The sequence below is a fragment of the Triturus cristatus genome, chromosome 10, assembly GCF_964204655.1.
Source record: "Triturus cristatus chromosome 10, aTriCri1.1, whole genome shotgun sequence".
In the NCBI taxonomy this organism is placed as follows: Eukaryota; Metazoa; Chordata; class Amphibia; order Caudata; family Salamandridae; genus Triturus; species Triturus cristatus.
Genome location: NC_140593.1, coordinates 475,367,896 through 475,387,584, shown reverse-complemented (window position 1 = coordinate 475,387,584; position 19,689 = coordinate 475,367,896).

Sequence of the window (19,689 nt, the reverse complement as noted above, 5' to 3'; positions counted from 1 at the left end):
ACTGCCTTGTGAATGGCATCTGTCTGTTGGACTGGGTCACCACATCAATGGGGTGACTACTCGGTTATCTCATTTACCACAACTGTCAACTCACTGCTCCACCCCCTGATTGGAAATGTATACCCCCCTCGCATCTCACCACTGCAAATAAAATATCCTTACACATATGTTGTCGTGTCTGCTCCGTCTATATTGCAGGATGTACAGTCTTCAACATGATCACAATGTACCAGAAACATGGGCTGTATGTAGGCAAGGAGATGTTGAAGGCATCTAGGGAAACACAACAGAACTACTTTCACTGGTCTGAGTGTGGAATCACAGACATCACACAACCCCTACCATCAGGATAACCCAACATGCACGCGTCACAATGAGCAACAAGTGTCAACATACACGTCCTGTAGATGTTCCCAAATGACCTGTCCAAGAAACATTACCAACCACCACTGAGTCTACAACTGGCTGCTGTTACAATTCTCACATGCTCCTTCACGACAACAGCAATATCAGCAGACAATGGGTATGTTGCACATTGTCACCCACCTTTAAGTGAAGTTGCGTGTGATGAACTATTCACCTTCCTCCTCTCCATTATCCTCATCACTGGACATGGGTTGGTTTGCCGGCTGGGGCCTTGGGTCCTCACCATCATCCAGGAGCAGGGGAATCTCCTTGTGAATGGCTAGGTGGTGGAGCATGCAGCATGCCACTACAATCTGACACTCCTTCCCGGGCAAGTATGCCAGTGCACCTCTGGTCTTGTCCAGGCAGCGGAAACGTGACTTGAGCAGACCAAAAGTACTCTCCACCACACGACGTGTCCTCCCATGTGCCTCATTGTAGCGGACGTCAGCTGGGGTCCTGGGATTCCTCAGTGGGCTCAGCAACCAGGAAGAGTTGGGATATGCAGAGTCACCTAGGTATGACAAACACAAATACACATTGCAGTGTCGATGAGGCTGAGGGCAGCAGGTCACACACCCAGCACGCCATACGACTAGGCATACTCACCCACAATCCATGCACGCTCGGGAAGCAGATTACCATCAGCTGGGGCACAATGCTGTTCCACAGGATGTAGGAGTCATGGGCCGAGCCTGGGAATTTGGCACACACATGGGAGATGATCATATCTGCCAGGCACACCACCTGCACATTTATGGAGTGGTAAGGCTTGCAATTCCTGTAAATGTGCTCAATTGCCTGTGGTGGCCTGAATGGCGGTGCCTTGTGTCAATGTATGGCACCCATATCGCAGCAGCTACCGCCTGGTCCCGGCAGTGTCACCAGCACCCCCATTCACACATGTGCGGTAGTGATAGACATGGAGACATGGGGAGATGGCGGTTGGCATGCTCCACCGCAAAAATCACGGTAGCGCACAGCGGGCCCCTGCGGTGTGTCATCGCCATGGAGCTTGCCCTAGAGCCAATGGGAAGCTCGATATTGGTGGCATGATGCAATTTTGAAGATCACGGTAGGCGTGCTCCACCACCGCGGGGGCGGTCATTGGATGCATTTGAAAGATGCACCATCACGCTAGCACACACTGGGCCCCTGCAGTGTGACACCGCCGTGGAGCTTGCTCTAGAGCCAATGGGAAGCTCGATAGCTGTGGCATGATGCAATTTTGAAAATCATGGTAGGCGTGCTCCGCCACCGCGGGGGCGGTCATTGGATGCACTTGAAAGAGGCAGACCTGGACCACCAATTGCTGCAGCTTGGCACCTTTGAAACGACCCCAGGGGGCTATATATGTGTGGAAGTGAGCCTCACATTTCCACTGTTCCCAGAGCCTACTGCCTGAGACCCCTCACCTGCTGCTGCCTCCAGGAACTGCTGCATGAGACCCCTCACCTGCTGCTGCCTCCAGGGACTGCTGCCTGAGACCTCTCACCTGCTGCTGCCTCCAGGGACTGCTGCCTGAGACCCCTCACCACCCAATTCCGCCGCTGTCTCATGTCAACAGTGATGGCAAGGACAGAGTAGATCCGTGCCAATCCCTTCACAAGAGAGGAGCTGGAGGTCCTGGTGGACGAGGTGCTCACACAGTACCCAAGGCTATATGGTGCCCCAAATGTTGTGGGAAGTCGTCAACAGTGGGGGGTAGGGTAGGGGGCCACACATGTAGTTGGACTGATGCAGTATGTGCCTGGGAGTGTGGGGTAGTGTCATGCACTGTCTGACATGCTGTCTCCAGGGCAAGGGTGTGTGTACCCAATGCCACAGGTTTGCCTCCCTGCACATGTATGTATGAGTGACCTGTGTTGTGTTGTCAGCCATACAGTAACACAGAAGGTTGTTCATGCTGTAGTCAGGACAGTGATTGCTTGGCTGGATGGCTGTGTGTGCCCCTGTAGTCCATCTCAGTGTGAGCCCAGCTGGGCAGCACAGTCCTCGTCTACAAAGACAAGGACACATCACTTCACTTACAGAGTATGACATCAGTCTTTTCACATTGCACTCCAGCTATGGGCCATCTCAGCACTGTAGATTGCACACAACCGCCCTTGTGAAGGGCATTTTGTATTTGTGAGATCATGTCCCTCAATGTGACATCCATGACACAGTTATCTATTCACAGGGCAGGGACATTGGGGCTGTGCAGTCTTGGACTCAGTGGTTCACCCCCCAAACACAGGTTTGTAATGTGATGTATGTGTTGCTCAAACCAACAATGGACAGGAGATGTGGGCAGGCTGCATAGGGGTTTCAGTGCTGGCATCCTACATGTGTGTGGGATGTTCAGGGACTGTGTTCCCCCTCACACCTGCATGCATTCACATCTGCTTTTCCCATGCAGATGTACCATGTGAGATGTATTATAGTCTCTGATCGACATTTCGTTGGATTTGTGATGAGTCTGAATCTTGCTGCTATACTGAAAGATGTCGGTACATAACACTGTATCACTGAACATTTCCCCCTCTTGTCTCCCATACCTGCAGCTCAAGGTACACCTGCGTAAGGCCGTGTGGAGGGCCATTGCAGTGAAGGTTCAAGCTCTGGGGGTCTCAAACCGATGGCGCACCCACTGCCACAAGAGGTGGGATGACATCAGCCGGCTGGCAAAGATAGTGGCGGAGATGACCTTGGGGCTGCTTCCTCGTACTGTGCGTTTGGCAAGGCGCAGCAAAACACCACTAATGGGCTGCATCTTGGTGGTGACACAGCCTGAGCTGGATGCATGTCTGAAGGAGCATCAGCAGCAAGCCAGGGGTGAGCATTTGGGGAGGGTGACTTTGCTGGGAGTGGTTACACGTGAAGAGAGCCTGTGCCAGCGCTGGCCTATGTGATGTTGGTATTGTGATGCAGTGGCATGTAAGTGGCTGCTGGGCTGGGTATCGTTGTCATGTGTTCGCCATACCTGTACTTACAAAGGTGATTTTAATGCTGTGCATTCCCATTGCATTCTGAGTTGTGCTCTTCAGGTTTCTTCTGCATTGGGGTAGTCTGGGGAATCCCATGGGAGGGAACAGTAGTGTGCCCGATCTGAGTGTGCCTTCATCAATGCATCCATTGCATGCACCCAGATTGGGGAGGCCTAGGCATCTGACAACAATGTGCAACAGTCTTTGGGTGTGTCAGGATCAACTGCTTGTGGACATCTCTGTGAACATTTCATTTGCATGGTCACATCTGTGGCTTGCACCCCTGCACATATGATGTGCTTCCCATTGTCCAATTTGTCACTTCAACAGACTTTGTGCTCCTCAACACTGGACCTACAGGTGTGGGCATCATTGGTATGGGAGCAACTGGGTCCTCTGTGCAACTTGCTAGACATATGTTTTGAGTATGTGCAGATGACTTAGGGGAGACTCACGTACCCAGGCTGTTGTGACCAGAGCCTTCATTGTGTGGTAACTGATGGCTGACTGACCAAGTGTTCTGCAGACATGAGTGAGACGTGCGGGGAATATGTTTGGCACAGCTGGGCTTCCACAGGAGTTGGGTCCCCTCAAGTAAGTGTGTTGTCCAGTGACATGGCCTGGGCCCATGGTGTGTGTTGTATGGGCATGTGTGTGTGTCCACATCCCTGTTCATACACAGACAGTGTTCCCTTGATATGTTCCTGTTGTTGTGCTTGCTGAGTGGTAGTGGGTTCATCGCACTACTTTTCCAATGGGCTACCAGATGTGTGGGTGCATGACACACTACTGTTAATTGGTGTATCATCATTGGGATGTGTCAGTTCTGAGTGGTGATGATGTTGTCAGACACGGATGGCAGTCAGGGTTCCCCAAGGCACCTGTTTATTTGCTAAATCATGTAGTTGTCCCTAGGTGGTATCTTTCAGTGACTGAGACATTTGTATATGTGTGTGACTGCCCCCACTTGTCGGGTTCATGGCTGCGATGCTGGCAGGTGTCAGCATGTGTGCCTTGTGGTTCTCTTTGGCTTCTGCATTGTGCTGGGACTGTGGCAGGGTTTATTTATTTATTTATTTATTTATTTAACTTCTAACGCGCACAGCTAGCCACAGTGGGTTTCCCGGCGCTCGAGGAAAGACTGAAGAGGGAAGGAGAATGGCTCGCTAAAATTACTATGCTGTCAATTGCTGCTGAAAGAGCCAAGTTTTAAGTCCCTTGCGAAAAAAAATGAAGTTGGTTTCTGTCTTTAGGGTCACAGGAAGAGCATTCCAGTACTTAGGACCCAAATAGGCGAAAGAACGTCCTCCCATTTTTGCCAGCCTGAATCTGGGGACGGAAAAATCGCCGTATGTAGATGATCTAAGAGTTCGACTAGGTTTGTATGCCTGGATAAGGTCCTGAAGATATTTGGGGGCTGAGCCGTGTTTGATTTTAAAGACATGACACAGGGCTTTAAATTTAATTCTGTTTGGAATTTTGAGCCAGTGAAGATCACGAAGTGCTGTGGAAGCTGATGTTCTCCTAGGAATGTTGCAGAGCTGTCGGGCGGCAGCGTTCTGCACAACCTGAAGTTTTTTTAATGTAGTTTGATCGGCTCCCAGATAAAGGACGTTACCATAGTCCAGGCGGGAAACAACCAATGCCTAGACTACTGTTCTTTGAGTGGAAGGAGGTAACATCCACAAGATCTTCTGAAGCCATCTCAGGGTGGCAAAACAAATGGAGGTCACCTTAACAGCTTGCTGTCTCATTGTAAGTTTCTCATCAATGAGAAACCCGAGATTGCGAACCGCAGTTACCGGTTGCGGGGTGGGTCCCATGTCACAGGGCCAATGATGGGGACCCCAGAGATCCTTGTTCTTGCCTAGTATCACAACTTCAGTTTTGTCACCGTTAAGTTTCAAAAAGTTACTCTTCATCCATTTGGAAACACGGGTCAGACCTTCTTTCAAAGCAGAGATGTTGTTGCACTCTTTGTTAGAGAGAGAAAAGATTATCTGTGAGTCATCGGCGTAGGAGTACAGAATAAGACCGGCTTCCTCTACAATAGTAGCAAGGGGTCTTACATAAATGTTAAACAATAAGGGGCTGAGTATCGAACCCTGGGGAACACCATACGCCGAAGGATAGGTTGTAGATGAAGCAGAGGCAGAGAACACCTGGAAAGTGCGATCTTTTAAAAAAGAGGCTATCCAGCCGAGAGCTGCACCCTCTACTCCCAGGGACCGAGAAGGATGGAATGAGACACAGTGTTGAACGCCGAGCTTAGATCGAGAAGGATCAAGGCTGATGTTTCTCCGCGATCGACACTGTGTCGCAGACTCTCGGTAACTCCTAGGAGTGTGGTTTCAGTCAAATGATGCGCTCTAAAGCCTGATTGGGACGGATGTTAAAAACCAGAGCTCTCCACAAGATGTGTCAGCTGAGTATTAATGTGCCTTTCCAGGATCTTTGATAGAATAGGGAGCAATGAAATGGGTCTGAAGTTGGACAGATTGGTAGTGTCCGCTCCGGCCTTTTTTAATAAAGGAATTATCATTGCATGCTTCCACTCCTGTGGAACATATGACTCAAGTAATGAAGAGTTGAGAAGTTGCATTAACACCTGACGCGAACTAAGTTCAAGTAGTTTTAAAATCTTGGCAGGTACCGGGTCTCGTGGGGAACCAGATTTAATGCTGTTTAGGCAAAGGGAGAAAGAAGCATCATCGAAGGGTAACCAGTTTGCAAGTTTCGTCATAGTAAGGAGTGAAACATCAGGAATCAGGGTAGATTCTGGCAGAGAAGTATCATTTGATGTTAAAGGACTTAATGAGTCGTAGATACGCTCTACTTTAGATATAAAATAGTTTGCTACAGAATTGCATTGAGCCTCTTCCAGAGCGGGAGGAGCTGGTACCGTATCTGCTCCAGTAAGTTTCTTCACAACCGAGAAGAGCGTGCGAGGACAATTTTGTGCATTGATGACTGTGATCGAAACATAGGCAGCTCTAGCCATTTTGCAATGATGATGGTAGTCCCTAAGGGCTTCCTTGTAGGCTGTTTTACGGGAAGCAGAGTAAGAACGTCTCCATCTCCTCTCAAACGTCTTACATCTAGATTTCATACGTTTTAGATCATCGGAAAACCAAGGTGCAGGTGGACGGTGGGATGAAGAGTTTTTGAATGTTAAGGGAAGAAGTTCATCAATGGCGGAATTCAGCCATTTGAATACTTCGGAGTTTAGTACAGATGTAGGTGTGTTAGTGTTAGGGAGAGTATTCGATAAACGAACGTTAAAATCAGTGATATTGAGTTTATGCCAGCGACGTATAAGCATATCTTTTTTTTTAGTGTTAGTGTTATGAGAATCTGTCTGAGATAAGACAAAGTGTACAGCATAGTGATCCGACCATTCTAAAGGACGGGCAGGAGGAGAACATTCAAAAGGAAGATTTGAAAGGACGGGGTCCAGTAAGTGCCCAGCAGAATGTGTAGGCCCAGAATTACGTAATAGGATATTTAGGGCTTCCAATTCGGATAAAAATAATTTGCTGACATTACATTGACCATCTTCTAGATGGAGATTCAGGTCGCCAAGAATGGAAAAATTGGCAGCTTTCAGAGAAAGAGGGGCCAAGGTGTCTGCAAAGGAAGTTATCCAGGTGTTAGCATTGCCGGGGGGACGATAGATCAGGAGACCAGACAGGGTGAGCTGAGGGCTAATAGCAAGCTTAAAAAGTCCGGCTTCACAACCAAACATGGGAAAAACATCAAAAGTACATGAGTAATTTGACTTAAAAATTATCGCAATGCCACCTCCTGTGCCAGTGTCCCTGTCTATTTTTACCAATTTATAGCCGTCGGGAATCGCTATGGCAATATCAGGCCCTGAACTAGCCTGAAGCCAGGTTTCTGTGAGGAACATGGCATCCGGATTTTCGTCTACTATAAAGTCATGGATGTTAATCTTATGCTTTGGAAGGGATCTACAGTTCACACTCCAAAATTTCAGTATTGAGAGGGAGGAGGAAGTTTTTGCCGTTTTTGTTCTACCCCTCGGTTTACCCCGTTTATGAATTACTTTCAGTTGGTTGCACCTTGACATTCGGCCCATGGTGAAGCTGCAGTGGGTGCATTTAAAGTTATGAACTGGCAACACACATGTATTGCACTGTGCGGGGGGGTGGTGATTGAGTCGCTTTAACTCCTCACCTGTGTAGGTGTAAGTAGTGCCATGAGGAACGTGGAGTGCTGGAAGCGGAACCCGGTCCAATGTCCCTAGGCCCGTCCTGGCATGGACGGGCGTAGATGGGCCTGACTCTGGCGCGACTCCGGCGCGGGTCAGGCGCGCCCGCTGAGCGCGTTCGCTGCGCGAAGACATGGACGTCCCTTTTTATGCGCAACTAGAGCGCTGTCACTCCCACCCACACCCAAGATGGCCGCCGCTGTTCCGTGTCCGGGACCGACTCCACAGCGTCAATACTCGGCTGGGAGTGGCCCAGGGCAACGGGAAAGAGGGGGAGCGAGGTGGGTACTTCTCACTTTGTAAATCAAGCCAGTTTGCACCGAGTTGGAATAAAGTGAAAAGCGGCGATTTAGCAGTTTTTTAGAGCAGGTAAAAACAAAGCAGTGCCAAGCAACACAGCCTCCCGGCTTCCGCCTCAAGAGGTGCAGGATCAGTCATACAAAGTTTCTGAAAGTTACGTTAGCTTTGAGGTCATGGCCATGTACCGCATACTGTGCAGTATGTCTGTCATTCCCCAGGGTTGTAAATGGTCCTTGTGAGATGTGTCTGTGCACCTTAGTTCCTCCCAACATTCCTGTGTTTGTCATGGGTGCATGTGCAATGTCACCTGTTCATGTGGGCTTCACAGATGCTGACTGACCAAGTGTTCTGCAAACATGGGTGAGACGTGCGGGGAATATGTTTGGCACAGCTGGGCTTCCATAGGAGTTGGGTCCCCTCAAGTAAGTGTGTTGTCCAGTGACATGGCCTGGGCCCATGGTGTGTGTTGTATGGGCATGTGTGTGTGTCCACATCCCTGTTCATACACAGACAGTGTTCCCTTGATATGTTCCTGTTGTTGTGCTTGCTGAGTGATAGTGGGTTCATCGCACTACTTTTCCAATGGGCTACCAGATGTGTGGGTGCATGACACACTACTGTTAATTGGCGTATCATCATTGGGATGTGTCAGTTCTGAGTGGTGATGATGTTGTCAGACACGGATGGGACACAGTCAGGGTTCCCAAGGCACCTGCTTATTTGCTAAATCATGTAGTTGTCCCTAGGTGGTATCTTTCAGTGACTGAGACATTTGTATATGTGTGTGACTGCCCCCACTTGTCGGGTTCATGGCTGCGATGCTGGCAGGTGTCAGCATGTGTGCCTTGCGGTTCTCTTTGGCTTCTGCATTGTGCTGGGACTGTGGCAGGGTTTCTGAAAGTTACGTTAGCTTTGAGGTCATGGCCATGTACTGCATACTGTGCAGTATGTCTGTCATTCCCCAGGGTTGTAAACGGTCCTTGTGAGATGTGTCTGTGCACTTTAGTTCCTCCCAACATTCCTGTGTTTGTCATGGGTGCATGTGCAATGTCACCTGTCCATGTGGGCTTCACAGATGCACATTGTTGCAGTTCAGGGTGTGTGGTGTTGAGGGTGGGCTGATGTAAATGTTTGCATGGATGGTCCCCTAGCTCCCGTTTGTCCATGGATGAGGGGCCATGCTGAATGATTTGTGTTTGTGTATATGTGATGTACGTTTGTGGCACAGGACACATGTCTGGGTTTCCCAGTTTGTACGACATCTGCCTTTGTCATCACAGTGAAGGTGTCATGCATGCTTGTGTCACCCCAATGTCTGGTCCCTGGGGGTAGTGGTGTTGTGTGTCAGTCTATTGCTGTGTAAGTATGTGTTCATTCCAACTTGTGTCACATGTGTCTGTTGTGCTCCCTCTCATCTCCCAATGCCTGATTGCCCACTGAGGGTGTCCCAATGATGGTTTACTTTTGTGTGGCACTGTGTCCACATCTGTGTCACTGTGGTTCAGCCCCCCTCATGTGTTGTGTTGTTGCCTGGGGATACTGTGACACACACACACATGCTGTGTCAGATGTGCAGTGTGAGGTTGCCTGTTTGTGTTAGTGCATCTGCACCAGTGCATTGGTATTGCTGTTGTGGGCCTTTGTCTGGATGGTGTTTCTGTGATTTTGCCTGCTGTTCCTGTGAGTGATATCACATCATTGTGCACATTCATCCGGGTTGTTAGGTGCCATTGCTGGCATGGAATGTGTGTTTGTGAGCTGACACCTACAGTCTACACATGTTGTTTTGATTGGTGTGTCTATTTTTGAGATGTGTGCATGCTTTGTGAAGGTCACTTCTGCTCTTGTGTTATTGTACACTGTATGCATTGTCAGCCCCCATGTGTGGTGCTTGTCTGCACATGGCCGAGAGTGTGTTATGTTTTCACAGCACTGTTAGCCTCACCACATCTTTGTGGGAAGGGGACACAACCACTAGCTTGCCCCAGAAGTGTTTAATGTGTTGGTCTCTTACTGTTCTCTTGGGAGCAGGGATCATACATGCTGTTTGTTATTTGCAGCTTTGACCATGATGACACTTACATTTTGGTCACTGTGATGACGGGGGGGTTTAGTCCCCATCACCACAATGCTCAACATCTGCTGCATTTTGGAAGCCCATACTTAACTTCTGTTCTACACAGTGAGGTGGTGTTCTTTTTACATTGCCATAGTGTTATGGTGAAGCTTGCCTTGTGTATGTCATGGTGATGCTTGCCTTGTGTATGTCACACTCATGTGTTGGTCACACATGTGCTTTTACTTACATTGTATGTTCGTAGTCATAATCACTGTTGTGGGCATTTGTCACAGACTACATACTTGTTGTCATGATGTTAGGGGGGATGTATTTTGCTGGCATGCCTGATGGTGGAGTATGCTGGATGTGTTGTGCATCACCCATCCTACGGCCGGGGGTGGCAGTAGTGATGGGCAACATAAGCCCTATGGGTGGGGGTGGCAGTAGTGATGGGCAACAGGTCCCCTATGGCTGGGGGTGGCAGGGGTGATGGGCAACATAGTCCCTATGGCTGGGAGTGGCAGTAGTGATGGGCAACATAAGCCCTATGGCTGGGGGTGGCAGTAGTGATGGGCAACATAAGCCCTATGGGTGGGGGTGGCAGTAGTGATGGGCAACATACCCCCTATGGATGGGGGTGGCAGTAGTGATGGGCAACATAGTCCCTATGGCTGGGGGTGGCAGTAGTGATGGGCAACAGGTCCCCTATGGCTGGGGTCGCAGTAGTGATGGGCAACAGGTCCCCTATGGCTGGGGGTGGCAGGGGTGATGGGCAACATAGTCCCTATGGCTGGGGGTGGCAGTAGTGATTGGCAACATAATCCCTATGGCTGGGGGTGGCAGTAGTGATGGGCAGCAGGTCCCCTATAGCTGGGGATAGCAGGGGTGATGGGCAACAAGTCCCCTATGGCTGGGGGTGGCAGGGGTGATGGGCAACATTGTCCCTATGGGTGGGGGTGGCAGTAATGATGGGCAACAGGTCCCCTATGGCAGGGGGTGGAAGTAGTGATTGGCAACATAAGCCCTATGGCTGGGGGTGTTAGTGGTGCTGGCCATGCAACCCCTATGGTGGCCTGTTGTTTGTGGCCAGGATGTGGATCCCCTGTGTGTGTGTGCCATTTTGCGGGTACGTGTTGTTTGTTTATGTGGTAGGTGTATGACTTACCGCCTGCGCTGTCGGCGTCGGTTCCTGAGCCGGTCATAGATGTAAAGTACTGGTATGAGCTGCGCGATGGGATTCATGATGTGTTCGTGTCGTACACGCTGCTTGTTGCTCTGTCTCGTATCCGCTGCAAGCTGGTCCGTCTCGTAGCCGTGTATTGAGTTGTGGCGCAAATCATAGCTGATATGCTTGTTTTCCGGATGCTGTGACGTCCCGTACGTGGCGACCCATCCGGCGCATAGGAAGTACGCATTGTACTTGTCAGGGCGGAAACTGCTATGGATACTGCTTCCGGGCAACTCAGTTCAGTGTTAGGAGTTACGGCTCGGACGGAGAATGGAGCTTCAATCACAGCCTACGTGTCGGCCGGGTTTTTGGCAGTTATGTGCATCGTACTTTCTCTACAGGACGGACTGATTCCGGGTACGTGTTGGTCGCACGGTAAGGCTACGGACAGCTATCCGACCGGGTATCGGCCCCTATGTGTTTTAAAGCAGCCCCTGTCACTTTATTGGACACAGGGTACTTTTAAAAAATGTTTACCATTTGGGAAAGCTAATGCTTGGACAAAGGTAAACATCAGCACATTCACAGCCGATCACCATGGGGATGCAAATTGCAACCCGCCTAATTAAAATTCTATAGGAAGATCATTTAGCGTCTCTCTGAAACTCTCTGTAAATTGAAAAGTTTAAATGCAATCTGTTAGTATATAGGCTGTTCTGCAAACTGGTTTCCTATTCAAATTTTAGGCTTCTGAAAGAGGACTAATACGTTGAACGTCCAGAATATAGCTGAGTAATCAACCAAACTGTTGGCAAACTTTCAATTATTTACATAATTATAATTCTGAAGTACAGTTATTTATGTTCAAGAATCATCATGATTGCAACATCGAAGCATTTCTGCCTACCTCTATCTCATATCTTTATTTTGCATTTATGAGTGTAAATTACAAACAGGGAAATACACTAAACAAGGCTTAATCAGAGAGATAAATAGTGTGATGTCACGCTACAGGCATTTCAAGACTACGAACTTTTAAAGGTATAGCATCAAGGAATGGGTAGATTTTAGTTGGCATTTTAGTTATCCTGCTAATGGAAATCACAATGTAATAGTGGGAATGTGGTATCATCAGATGTAGCATTATGTTGCAAAAATTCCATGTGGATATTCAGCAGTCTTCAAAATGTGTGTAGAGTTTGCACCTGTGTTTTTATTCCTTTATTGATTTTAGGATTTTCATATGTACAGGGATTTGCAAAATGTTTTTTTTTTCTCACAATGATTTGTGAAGTTCCCCTTTGCATAAAGGGAACATTCCAATTTTCTTTTCCTTTAAACAGTGCAAAGACATTTTCTTTACATATTTTGAAATCGTTTTCCCTCAAATAGAATCCATTCAAGCTAAAATACTTTTGCAAAGTCTTATTCATGCTATATGCTCCAAAAGGTATGCAGAGTTTTCCTGAACTTCTCAAAGGACAAGAGCAATGTAGAAGAGAATACTAACTGCTGTCTTTAAACCACTATGAAGTTATAGGTAGGTCAGAGTTTCCATAGGAAGTGTTTTTGTTTCGCTAATAACTTTGATGAAGTTTGGCCCTTATCCGTCAAGCAGGGACAATGGAATCAAGAAAATAAGGAGGTCCCAAAAGTGAAATTTCCAATGTTAAATCTAATAGAAAAGTTTATTCTACAGTACAGAAAAATTGTTGAATGTAATTACACCAAATTTGGCAAAAAGTAAGGGGCTTATTTACAAGCTCTTTGTGCCGCGGGTGCGTCACTTTTCCCCATGTTAAAAGTGATGCACCAGTGGCGCAAGGGGCTTGTAAATAAGCCCCTTAGAACTTTACACAGAAAGCGTGCTTTTTGTTATTTGCTGTAAATCTGTTCAGTCATTTTCAAAACATTTGTATTTAAAAGGTGGCTTGGGTTGTGCATGAAGGGGTTAAAAAGTTAGGCATATATTGAATGTTGTATCCATATATGCTCTGATTAAAGAATTTAAAGGAGACTAGGCAACTTTGATTTGCTGGCCACAATATGAACAATATGCTGAGGCAACCATTATAGGAATCAGGAACACTACTTCGGTGTCCTGAAAATGAATAGAATAAATATAAGGGGGAGGGTGAGCACATCCTGACCCCTGGGGTTTGTGAGGGGATTTCATTTGCTGTCTACAACAAGGATAATATGTTGCTATAGCTATTACAGGACTCAGGGATATGGTCCTCACTTAAATGTCGTTTCCTGAAAGCCAGGTTTTGAGGGTCACAAAAAGCAGCACATATAAAGGGTGATAACAGATTTTAGTCACAGTATAGATCATAAGTTGGTGGTGTTAAACTCATTTTAGGAATTCTGGTAAGTTTGTGTGTGAATTCAACCAGTGGAAAATGCTGACCTTTTGCTGGGATTTGATGAAGTTATACAAGGTGGTTCAGAAACTAAAATAAAAACACATTTTCAATAGGCTGAGTCAGCATGGTTAATAATTTGCATCTATAAATGCAGCAGCAGTGACAAGAATGTGGCCATTTGTGAGGCAAGCTGGTTACTCTTACTGAGACACACACAAACCCTTACATTTGTAGGTATTCCCTATGATTTTTAAGCAATTTCTCAACATGGAAATAAATGCACAGCAACTCCAGTTTAAGTCAGAAGTGAGTTCCTTTTTAGGGTTGGAAAGGGTAGGGAATGTGATGGACTTTAAATAGGCTGTTAGGGAAGGGAATTGTTTGCTGGAATAATATTCCTCATGTGGAGAAATACATGCTTACAGACACACATTGTGTCATCTTATCATTTTGGCATGCAGAATCTGCCACTTGGTGGGAATGGAACATGAGTACATTTTGAGGTTTGAAATACTCTTGGAAACGTAGAAGTGGTGTATTTTGGTAGCTCCATTAAAAGTCAGCCATCTATTGTAAATGCAGGAGTAACCCTAAAGGAGTAGATTTCCAACTTTTACTACCTTGACTTTTAGAATCAAACCCATAGATTCCATATCCCCTCTCTCATTATGTACATCATTTAAATGGTTCTCAGTAGGTTTGTGCTATAAGACATTAAATGCTCTAGCAAAAAATGCTTTGGCGGTGGGTTGTTCATATGTCGATGCTGTTTAATCAGACGATGTGGACCCTTATTTCCTTAGTTAAAGATGTATCTACGTGTTTTCATAGATTAAACTGTCTAACATTTATTCTGTGCAAATGTACTACTAGTGCTGAAAGAAATGCTAACAAAGTAGGCATTATTCATTGGTTATGATGTCCGGTAAAATGTGCTGTCTTACAGGAACTAAATTATGACATAAAGCTGTAGGGGAACTTGAGCCCTCTTTTCCCTGATTGTATTTTTCAGGGCATTAATGACAGCGTGCCACTGCCAAGAATGATGACAAATAGAGTACCAAAGCTTCACCATAGGAGAAACCTGTATTATATAAAGCTAATAATGACTCGTCCTCAAAGACGTCCTAATATCATCTGTATGATGAAAACAAATTGTAAGTCCTAACGTAAACAGAGAGAAGAGGAAGAGAAGCACTAGGTGGTCACGGAGAAAAATATTTAACTCTTCACATGGATATGTGCTTATGCAAGAAAGAATGAAAACCGAAGACCAGTTCACTGTACTTCAGGTCTAACCAGTCCAATTCACATCACTGGCTGGCATAAAGGATCGCACTGCTTATGAATGCACCCCGTACCGTGAGGGTTAACACTACCCTTAACACGCGTTTAGTGTCTTATTTCAAGTTTGGCAGACGCAGCTGATGCCCATCCTACCAAACACACAGTCCAGGCACCCATTGAGACGTGGGGCCTCATACGGCTCCACCAGTGTAAACCTTTCATTGATAGCCAGTCTGCAAAGGGAGCATCGGTCAAAGTACTACTTATGGCAGTCGTCCCTATGTTCATTTTTCCTCTTTTGGACTGTGGGGAAAAGCCTGGCAGTCCTGAACAGTAAACAAAAGAAAGTGTCCCAATGCACAGGGGACACTAGAGAGCCCATGGGAAGATGGCGCACTCTAGTGCAGCTCTGCCAGCCATGAGCTATAATCCCTTAAGAATCCTTCAATCTGGATGATTTGCCAGCTCAAAACAACCAAATGAGGCGGTGAGGTATGGCTGCAAGCTTTGCTGGGCAAATTGGAGACCGGGCTGTGAAATGGCGCTAAATACGTGGCAATACCGGAACGGCACAACAAGCAGCTACTGGCAAGTTAGTGGGCACTAGTTGTGATGGTTGTGATCAGGCTGGAGATCAAGTGGCAGTGCAGATGCCCTGGCCTTGGACGGGAGGTGGCGCTGAGGTGGCTATAGCCGTGGCCTGGTGGAGGAGGAGATGCGGCATCGCGGGCAGGCTGCGGCCAGGGACAGGTGTGCACAGTCCCCTATAGGGCAGCCTGAAGGTCTTCGCTGTGGGGGAGCAGCGAAATGCACATAAAGAGCCCAGAGGGTGAAAAAGTATCACGCCACAGCCCTGGAGCAAGGAGAATTTTATTTTGCTGCGGGGTGTTAGCAAGGGGAAGGACCCTCGCAAAGATTGGATAAGGATGTTGCCTTAGGGCTAGAGCAGTAGACCTCAAAGCTGGGGAACTGGGTTTGAGTCTCGGCAAAGACGCTCAACATCCTGTGATTCTGGGCAAAGCACTTAATCTCCCCGTGCCTAACAAAAAATGAATGTGTCCATTTGTAATGAAACTGGTGCTCATATAAAGCGTTCTGATACCCGATATCTTCGGGTCTGGATCACGCTGTATAAAACTCCCCCCAAAAAAAGAGCAATGCACAGTAACGAATCACGCATGCTGCAGAGTGTGACCGAGTGGGTGTTGGTCCAACCATGAAGCTACATACTGGTTGGTGGTGGGGCTTGTGTGAGAGCTGCTATGCGGTAGCCCTACTGATGCGCCCAGCTGTGTGACGGGAAATAAATTGTGCCAGGACCCAAGCCTACATCCTACATGCCATAAACTCATAACTACCAGAGTGTGGTAGTCCCGCAAATGTGATGCTAGAATGCCAGTCCACCCTGCGTCCCAGCTGCAACAGTCTGGGGTCATGTGTGAGCGTACATCTACTACAAGGCTGAAAAAGTCCGAAGGGCCTGAGTAAAATCAAATCAATTCTTTCGCTGAGCGGGCATGCAGGGGACAGAAAGACCCTTCTCTTATTCAGATTATTGAGGGCCGCTGGCAAGAGGCACTCAGGAGATATTTGAAGCCTCAAGGTGGTGGCAGGCAGCCGCCCAGATAACAGCACCCTCAAGTGGGCCTCTGAGTGGAGCGGCCAGCAGGGGAGGGGCCCCTGAAGCTGGACATTGTAGGCTGCACAGAGAAGTAGTGCGAAGAGCATGCCTATGGAATAGAGTGCTCACACTTCTCATGACAGAACAACAGAGGGGTGCAGGGGGCTGTATGCATACCATATGTGCCCTGCACCAGCTGAAACACTTTGCATTACGTACTCAGATCCTGTAGAGATACTGAAGGTGCCCCCAATCATCAACCTCAAGATAACTTACAGGCCCAATGTCCTCAATGGCCCCAATGGGGAAAAAAGACAAATCTCAGTCGAGACTAACATTCAAAGCCAGGTGAAGCACCAGGACCTTGCCAGACATGACTGCAGAACAAGACGTGGACAACTCAAACCAGGGCACTGCGACCCTTGAAACAACCTGCTGGCAATGCAGCAGAGTTTGCAATCTATACATGGAAAGATCGATCATCTCAACCAGCGAATGGATCATCTCACTACTAAGTTAGATAAGCAGGTAACACAGCTGATGGAAGCAGTAAAGAGAATCTCTTAAACAGAAGACACTATGTAATCCGTAAACCGTAAATGTCTCAAAATTGAAAAAAAAGTGCTTGCAATCATACAAGCAAAAATGAAGACATAGAGGCGTGCTCATGCCGGAACAGCCTATGCATAACTGGTATCTCCGAGACAATGAACAGTGGGAAGATGGAAATATATGCTGAGTGCATGCTATTAGAAATTTTCAGCCCAGTCACCCTCTCACAACTACTGCTGGTGGAACATGCTCACCGTTCATTGGCAACAAGACCCCCACCGGGAGTCCCCGAAGGCGATAATCACCGACCAATTATACTACAGGGCCCGAAACTTGGTATTAAGATTAGCACGTGAAAAAGGAGACATTACCCACCAAGGTAACGCAGTGTAATTTTTCCCTGACTTTACAGCGAACATCCAGTCAAAAAAAAGCTGCAAAAGAGGAGATTCCATATGCAATGCTGTACCCAGCCAGGCTACAGATTGATCATCAAGGACAAATGAAGACGTTCACAATGCTTGAGGCAGAGATGGAAAAGATTAACAAATTGTCCCCTCGAAGACGAGACCGGCATACCCAAGCAGAGGGGGGTCAGGAATACTAAAACACGCCCCTGAAATGTGAAAAAACGAATGATGCTACTAATACCCCACTTTTCCCCTTTGTAGGTACCCATGGAGAGCCAATATACAAGATGGTTCAATGTTTGAACAGGTGGGATGGCAGGCTGGGATGAGTGGCCAGGGCAACTGACAAACTTAAATCCCACAAACCCTAATAACACTATGGCTCTATTTTGCTGTTTGGACCATGGGGAACTGTAAGATATGATGTCCTCTGCCACTGTAATCCAGAACACCTACGTATATCAGACATATAAGCCAATCATACATGAGTCTCCTAGCCACACCCTTATATCGAGTGGGTAACTGGGACTCTGGCTGCCCCTACACAGAAACACCCCAAATGTGTTATATGGTTTCTGCATCAGCAGCCCTTTCCGACTGTCGACATATGTTACTGGTATTGTTTGAACTGATCTCTTCTTATTGCAGGGTTGTCTTTAGCATGTTTGGGATGCTGAAGTGGGTGTGGGTGTGGGGGTTATGTGTTTTACAATATTATTGCCACTGCACAGTAATTTCTGATGTGCTGGCACACACATGGGCATTCCACTGACACATAAGTTTCCAATCTCCCTCCATGATGGGAAGGGATAGGCCCCAGTCGCTTGGCAAGATATCTCTTATGACATGGAATGTAAGAGGGTTCAATGATCTTCACCAGACATGCCAGGTGCTGGCCTGTCTGGACCGTCACCATATCCAAGTTGCTCTCCTCCAGTAGACACACTTAACGAAGCAGACAGAAGCCACTGTGGGGGCAAGATGGGCAAAGATCAGGCTGACCTCACCATATTCTAAATATTTTAGAGGGGTACTGATCCCGATTAAAAAAGGTGTACCATTCACTGTCATCCAAACAGAAAAGGACAATCAGGGTAGATATGTTATACTACAGGGTGATCACACTGGTACATGTATATGGCCCAAATACACCAAATACAGGCAACCCTGAATCTTACGCTAACATCTGGAATGAGCTGTACTCCATGCCAATGTTTGAAATATTATGGGGGAGGATCTGAACACACCCCTAGACCCACTGAGAGCTAGATCATCACAAGCTGGTGGGCATTATAGGCAATCTGCCTGAGCTCTAAGGGGGGTATGGAGGAATTTGGCATGATGGACCTATGGAGGGTGAGAAACCCGGATGGTTGTGAGGGCACTTTCATTTCATCTGCACAGGCCTCCTGGTCTCGACTAGATTACTGGCTGGCAACCAGAGGGTTGGGTACCTGGACAATAGAAGTGAGGCATCTCACCAGAACCGTGTCGGATCACACACTAGTTGCTGTGGATGCTGTAGTGCCATTGCGTGTATCAACACAATTTACTTGGAAATGTAATGTTGTGGCACTGCTGGACCCGGTGTACAAGGAAACCATTTTACATGCTATTGTAGAATATTTTGATCTAAATAAGAACTCGGTCAGTGTGGCGGATACCCTCTGGGAGGCCTTCAAAGCCACAATACAAGGATTGTGCATCAGCACGAGAGCAGGGAAACTTAAAGACAGATGTACACAACTGACAAACCTTGGACAAACATTGCAACAGTTAGAAAGAAATTATGAACACATGCCATGCGCGGCCACTCTGGACGGCCTCAGAGAACACGTCACAGAATACAACAACATGGTGTAGCGAGAAATGCTTTACATTTCCCTCCATGTCATGAGGGCATGGGGGGGGCGGGCCAGACTCTGGCCACTAGACTAAAACCTGCAAGAGGGCAAACTCATGTGAAAAAAAATGCAGGTAGCGATGGGACAGATCACTATGATCCCCCGGGGTTCTGCCCACATTGTCCAAATTCTGGAATTTGGAGGAACTATACGCATCTTGCGGGATGTCCGCAGGGGCAGAGATAGCTGCATACCTGGATGACATAGCTCTGCCATGGTTGTTGCAGGGACAGTGGGAGTATCCGACACTACCAATAAAGGTAGAGGAGGTCCGAGAGGCTATCTGCACTCTGACAAATGGCAAAGCACCAGGGCAAGATGGGCTATCTAGCAAATTCTACAAGGAATTCACAGACCTGTGTGCGCCCCAACTCCAAGTGATGTACGCAGAGGCCTACACAAAGCCGACTCCCACCA